The sequence below is a fragment of the Mya arenaria genome, chromosome 1 (assembly GCF_026914265.1).
Source record: "Mya arenaria isolate MELC-2E11 chromosome 1, ASM2691426v1".
NCBI lineage: Eukaryota > Metazoa > Mollusca > Bivalvia > Myida > Myidae > Mya > Mya arenaria.
Genome location: NC_069122.1, coordinates 17,370,985 through 17,378,533, shown reverse-complemented (window position 1 = coordinate 17,378,533; position 7,549 = coordinate 17,370,985).

The window sequence follows — 7,549 nt, the reverse complement described above, 5'->3', positions numbered from 1 at the left end:
TCCCACTTAATTAAATGTATTGATTTCATAACAGTTGTGTCTATTATCCTTGTCCCTGTTTCTTCCATTGTATAATTGACCATTTGCTGACACTAAAATGCTGTATCAGAACCTAGCTATCGAGAATATTGTCCGAAAGATTTGGAGAAAAAAGAGTTTCATTTTGTGTTGCGCTTTATCTTTTATTCACGTTTTGTTAATATGTATTTGAAAGCTGTGCTTAATTACAATTTTAAATGATTCAGTTCAGTTACCGTAATATGAGAGTTTGAATAGTTGTAACAAAAAGTGAATTTAAATCTTGTGTTGTTTAATATAGTTCTTATTTGAATACAATACCATCCAAATATCCTCAATAAATTGTTGACTGTATAATATGTAATACTCCGGCACAAAAAAATGTTTTCTTTTTGTCCTTTCAAATCAAATTTAATAACAAGTTTCTTTAAATTTACTCAACTTTATGTTTCACTTTGGCAAAACAATGTACCAATGAACATTTTGCTTGGGACCTGGTTTACACAGATTGCGAGACATCTTTAGAGCTAAAAAAAAAATAAAATGTGTTCTAAGGTTGCTTAAGAAAGCAATAATGATCACTGGCATGATGTCAGTATGCAAGGGAAGCAACCAACAGTCTCTTCGTATACGTGATAGAAATTTAAATTAATTTTATTTAAAACAACAATCAAATTCACGTTATGTCAGATTTATTTACGTTTCAATGATGATATGAATACATAATTCAATAGACGGACTTGGTAAAATTGAACAACCCTCAACGGAGTTAAACTCGCATAAGACCCCTTTAGGCTAACTACTGCAGTATATTTCCCAACTAAGTGTTGGCTGTGTTAAGCAATCTAATAGGTATGGAGGCTATTCGTTGCCAAAAGTCCAGACCTGTAATTCCCACAATGTGCTTCTTAATCGTACTAAATATCTCTTACATTTGTCAATGTATACGTGCTATTTGTTGTTTCTATTCGCCAGTTTTTCCGTATTGATTTGTCATTTGTCATTATAGTAGTCAAAATGTACATTTGTCAGATCTACCCTGTATAAACTCACTAAAACATAGATCGTATAACTTGCCTTTAACAATATGATGATGTAATTTAGAAAGCCGAATAATGCATATGTAAAACTGCAATCCTAAAGTCGACACTCGCAATCGTAAAATGCACATTTGCAGTCCAACAAGTCCAGGTTTACAAAAGTGAATTGACAAGTTCAGAATTACAAGGATAGACGATTTCGCCTATACCTTATATGGTAAATGTCACCGAAAGAAACAAAGGTGAATGGGCGGAGCTAACGAATTGGATTTTCTTTCGTTTATTTCCGTCGAATCAAGCAAGGGAGATAACATCTTCGCCTACCTCCTGTAAATTCCCTGTTGTAAGTCCGAGTACTCTCTCTTATTTCAAAATAAAAACTAAAATTAACTTCATCTCTTATTTTATTTTGACGATCAATGTTCCTAAATGGGTTATAAATCACCATATTATTTAGTCAATTGCAGTTGGGTGTATCTGAGCTGGGCTCACGGACCCAGATTTATACTGCCACTGTCAGTTTTTTTTTACTTATATACCCAAGCAAGCAAAAATTGTTCATTTATTTTAGTTACAAGTGGACCATGGGCGGGTCGTTCAGTGGGGGATGGGGTGGCGGTAGGGCCTGTGCCCCCCCCCCCAGTTGACCCGCAAGTAAACTTAAAGGTTAATTTTGATTGTCAATATTTCTCAGAAAAAAGTACTTAATTACGCCATAATGCACCAATTCAGACTAAAAATATTTGAAATATTCTAGGGGGAGTACCCCTAAACCCCACTTCCCACATTTTAAAAATATATTAATGTCATGCCCACTCGAGGGATCATGTCCAAAAAGTTGTGCCCCTAAGTAACACCCCTCTAACGCAAGTCCCTGTTCAAAACCTGCTCCAGCAAACCCACGAAACTTTTGATGGACATCATAATGATATCCACCTAATTTTGTCTGGCGTTATACATTTACTATCTTAATAAGCATGTATGGTGTAAACGTTTAATTTCAATACATCATTGAAACAAAATATCCATGTGGATGGAAGAACAGTCCTCCAACCCACTTGTGTCCCCCAGTTATGAATTACGGGATCTGTGAACCATAACAATCAAGTGGGGGATTTCAAGAACATGAAAAATTAGATACCGTGAGGCTTAGATTCGACAAACAAACGATTTTCCCCTCCAAAAGGGCTAGGGCCGCTTCACCTAAATGTGAAAAAAGCCCTGACTGTTGAGTGTGGGTGGGGTATAAAAGGTAGCAGCAAGTAATAATTGTTTATTAGCAAAAAAATGACTTCATCATTAAAATACTTTATTAATTACTTATAAAACAATATTCGTTACAGTATAATGTACGAGTTATATGAAGTTGTAATCTTAGTGTATTTTATCCATACAGTTCCAGCTACCAGGTAAGAAACCTCTGGGGCATCTTAGTGAATAATTTCAACTTAATGAAAATTCAGATTTTTTTCTTCGTAAATTTTAAATTATCTAATATTACTTGCAATCTTAAACATTGCAAAAAGGCAAGAAAATGTCCTCTAATGGTAGAATTTAAAATAGTGTTTATAGTAATTTAAAGTTGCACTCTCACAGATTGACAGTTTTGACAACCTTTTTTTGTCCCAGACTCGGCTAATTTTGGAAGCAATACTTTCTATACAAATAATAAGATTACTCACAATAAAACAGATCTAAATTGTTTGGAAAACTGCCGACATTTTTCATTCTTCTTAAAACGTTATTGTAGTATCACTTTTAGCCATAAAACATCAATTTGCGAACGTAAAACTGAAAAACTGTATCTGATCTTTTGTCAGCAGTCTAATACCACTGGTATACAGACATTTATGCAAAAATTGGCTCATTCCAAAACAAAAAATAAAAAAGTTGTCAACACGGTCAATCTGTGAGAGTGCAGCTTTTAAAGAAAAATGAGACAATGGGACTTTTCATTCTTTAAGTATAATTTAATGCTAAAGACTTACATTTTGTTGTGTTTGAATCAAGTATCATTTTGCATACATCTCATTTCATGTCATATGTGCGTATTTATTACTATTATACAGACAAAAACATGTTGTAATATCATATATTATTTTATTCGACATGAAATAATTTATAATCCATCCTGTTTCCAAATCATAGTCCATAGTGTCATAATATAGATGATTCGTAATGTCCATAATAAGGTTCGCAATGTCCATGGTCCAAAGTATTCATAATTGGTTTAAATAGAGCCGAGTGATAGCGGAAATTTCCGAAAGACGTAAGGAGGAGTTAAGACATGGTTAAGGCGGAGCTATCTATAAATAAAATTAAATTCATTTCGTAAACATGTTCAACTGCGAATGAAAAGTCACCACCATACAATGTACTTTGAAAAACTACGAACTGAAATCTGTCTTCTACAAGCCGCAATGTAAAAATCGGCATGTGACTTTCACAGAATTACAAGTGTTTACCATAAACGACTCTATAAACACGACTGAACCTTCTGTTGAATAGATGCAACGAGAATAAAACTGCAATCGGCACAATAAAAAATGAAAATGTACAGTGTGAAATGTAAACATACAACCGATGAGTTTGCGTTTGTAAAATGTACATTGGTAAATCATCAATGTTACAAACATAAAATACACACATACACGTCTGGACTATTGGCAACGAATAGCTTCCATAAATAAGTAGTTATAAACTTAAAGGTTCATAACTCTAAAAAAGGTAACTCTAAAACAATTCCAAACCTATTAAGGAATCTAACAGTGGACTTGTCTAGGTCACAGCTCACGGGTCGTATGTCAAAGTCTTATTATCCCATAAGCCGTAATGTTTAAGTGTTATCATCCCATGAGTCGTAATTTTAAATAGTTATTATCTCATGGGACTTAATGTCAGTGTTATCAACCCATATGCCGTAATGTTTAAGTTTTAATATCCCATATGCCGTAATGTTTAAGTTTTAATATCGCATAGGCCGTAATGTTTAATTTGTATTATCCCACAGGCTGCAATGTTAAAGTTTTAATCTCTTAGGTTGTAATGTTAAATGTTATGCCATGTTACCCCATTTATTCTTTGTATCATTTAAAATGGTATTGTTTACTGAATGCATGCTTACTAACATGCAAAGTACATGTAACTGGATGAAACTACATTATAGATTAACTTTGTATTTAATTATATTCTTTAACTGAAATCGGATGTGAAATGACCGATTATTCAACATGTCTGATATTATTATAGTCTTCCTGTAAACCCATTTATATGATACCAAAATGACATGGGGCCACTAAGTATTAAAAATTCACAATATTGTAGCTGTTTATGTAAATTGTCTAGGCGAATCAGTCTCTCGTATTTTATCATGGTCCATAACGATTTGAATAAGTTCAAGTATGTTTATGTGCGCATTTGAAATTCGGTCAATCGTTATTTATGCTAATGTTCTGGGGTTGGTCATCTTGAACTTGGTCAGACAGAGATAGTTGATTATATTTCTGTAGACAACTTGATTATGTATGTATGTTGATCCCTTCCCGAGACGATATAAAACGATAAAAAAATAATCAGCCAAATATCTGATCGCGAATTCAAAACCACATGATGGCGAAAGTTTTTCATATCAACGATTATAAAGCTTGCTGTATTTAATGCAGATATCTGTATTGCATTGCTCATAGCTTAACGTTTCCAGATTATAAGTTTAGATTATGCCCAAGGAAAAAGATCTCAACCTGAGCGTAGTTTTTTTTCGAAAACGAGATTTACCGAGTATCCGCAGATTACCCAACTCAAGGGTTTGGATGAACCGGTCTTACACAAAAGATATTTTCGGAGGATAGTTAAAGGTTAAATTATACATATCCCAACTTTATTACTACAAACATGATTCCCAAGATTTTACCCTGGTGCATGTATGAGGAGGCTGAATCCTAGTATGTGTACAACTTTAGTATGACATAAACAAAATAGAACGAGCAACGGGATTTGGCGAGTTTTAGCGAGACTACTAGTATATGTGCAACGTGAAAATTCGAAAACGATTTTAAAGGGAGTCGCTAATGTTTTTTTCAGGCGAAAAAAATGTTTAAGAATAAAACAATGATTGTAGTTTGAAGCGAACTCACGCCAGTACAGTCAAAAAAAAAAAAAAACTGGCACCCAAACCGTATGCCCACAATAACTCATACATACATTAGTTAACCTTCAAGCCCTTTTTTAATCGCGTTAATAACGATATTTAAAATCATGGCCTTTAAAGACACATTTTGAGCTTGTATCAACATTTGTTGAAGAGTTCCAGCGGTCAGTATCTTAGATTTAACTCTTTTTATGATAACGGCACTTTATGAGGTCATAAAAAAGTGCATTTTACAAAACATGAGCGAATCTTTTTAAGCTCAATTAAAACTGTTAGCTATATATACATATATGTAACTACATATACGAGAACATAAAATGATTCGCAACCATTACTTTAATGAAAAAACTCCTACCGTTTCGGAAATAATCCCTTTTGCCTGGAATCCTTGAAATCTCAGTACTAAAATCACGTAGGTTATTGCTAGTATAATTTTTCTACACATTTTACAGCCTTCAGAATCACTTTTATATAACTAGCATCATTTGAATACTGGGTTCGAGGCGCACAATAGAGAAATGTTTTTCTAACTTTAAATGAATTTTTATGTTTACCTCATTTGACTTAAATAATCAAAATAAAAAAACATTTGATTTGTGTACTGATAAAACAACATTAGCCTATATAAATGGGTTTTGAATTCGTAGTTAAGTGGCCAGTAATTCCCTGTTTAAAATAGCACCAAAATATCTCTTAAATTGTATTATCTGTACTCGAATCATACGCTTTCCGTTTGCTTTGATCATTGAAGTGAAATGAGTTAAAAATAAAAATACATTAAATTTAAAACAAAGTTTTTTGCATCAACCTTTAAAGTGCCCCTTTAGACTTTGCAGTATTTGAAAATGTTTTATTCCATTTATAATTCCTACGATTCACTGTAAATTAGTTCACTATATTTTTTCCGACTATAACGATTACAATTTAAAATGATAGCGTCACTTATATTGCAAGGTACATCTTTTTCAAGAGAAATATCATAAGACACTAACCTTTCATCAATTGCAAGGTATCTGACCCACACGTACTTGGTTTTTTAATGCCTGCTTACACCATATATTTTTTTGTATAATTAGAAATAATTTTGTATGCAGATTAATAAGAAAAATGTTTGTGGAAAAATACTGAAAAAAATATATAACATAAAAGATTTGATTGTTTGGCCTTTGATTCAAAAACCTGTCGTTTACATTTGATTTCAGTTAAAATTAGGAGCAACAATACAAACTAGGATATCTTTATGTATAATGTATTTTCCGTAATTTATCTTACATAATAATAATCAGTAGCAAATAATTTTAAATGAAATCAAAATTGTATGGGGTCATCAAAATTTAATATCAAAACAAACGGAGCGATCAGAGTACACAACTGTTCATTATCTGTTGGTCGGACACCTTAAAATATAATCGAGTGTTTGGGGTAACATGTGTGTAATTTATTACTTTGATAAGCTATGTTTATCGTTTTTACTTCTACACTCAAGAATTTATTGTTTTATTGGGCATGGAATTTGGATGAAGTAAACATAATCTTAATATGTGAAGATGAAAGCGCTTACTCTTTTCGCCACTGAATATGATTTTAAATTACCAATCAATTACAAGTAGTTGGTAAGGTTTATTAAGGTGATATTTGATAAGCTTTTCCAAGGTGCGACAAAAATAATACTCGGATTTAAATTTTATGTATTTAAAGAATATATATATATTCAAAAACTTCAACAGAAAAAGTCTAGACCACATTAAAATGTAACACACTATCTAAGGGAAATAAGCCCCAGATAAACTATATGAGAAAAAAACACGACTCATCTCCCCTTATATATGTTACCAATTTAAAATAACCTCGAGCGAACAGTTTCTCAATCATGAATTGGTCCCCTCCTAATTTAAATGCAGCCCTCTATCCAAACGAGCATACAAATACTTCTTAATATTTCCTTTGAAACAAAATGGCCTTTATGATTTAATAAATAGAAACTTCAAATCTTTCGGGATGATCTTTTCCAGATACGAATTTAATTCATATATAACTGACTTTGACACCACATCCTCCACCGGACGAGGGAGTACTGACGAAATTATTATTTGAATGTTAGGATTGCGACATCGAATTCCCGCTAAAAGATGAGCAAATGCACTGCACATGCACTGAACACTATCCCCTCTAGCCACATTATATGTCCCCAAATGAATTAAAATGAAGCTGAGCTGTATGAAACTAATATCAGCTATTTGATGCGCCAGCCGAGAGATGTTCATCCCTGGGAATGAACGCTGACTGGCTCCCTTGATCGGTGAAATGAATATGATCATTGAATCCCTCCACAATGAGACCCTTG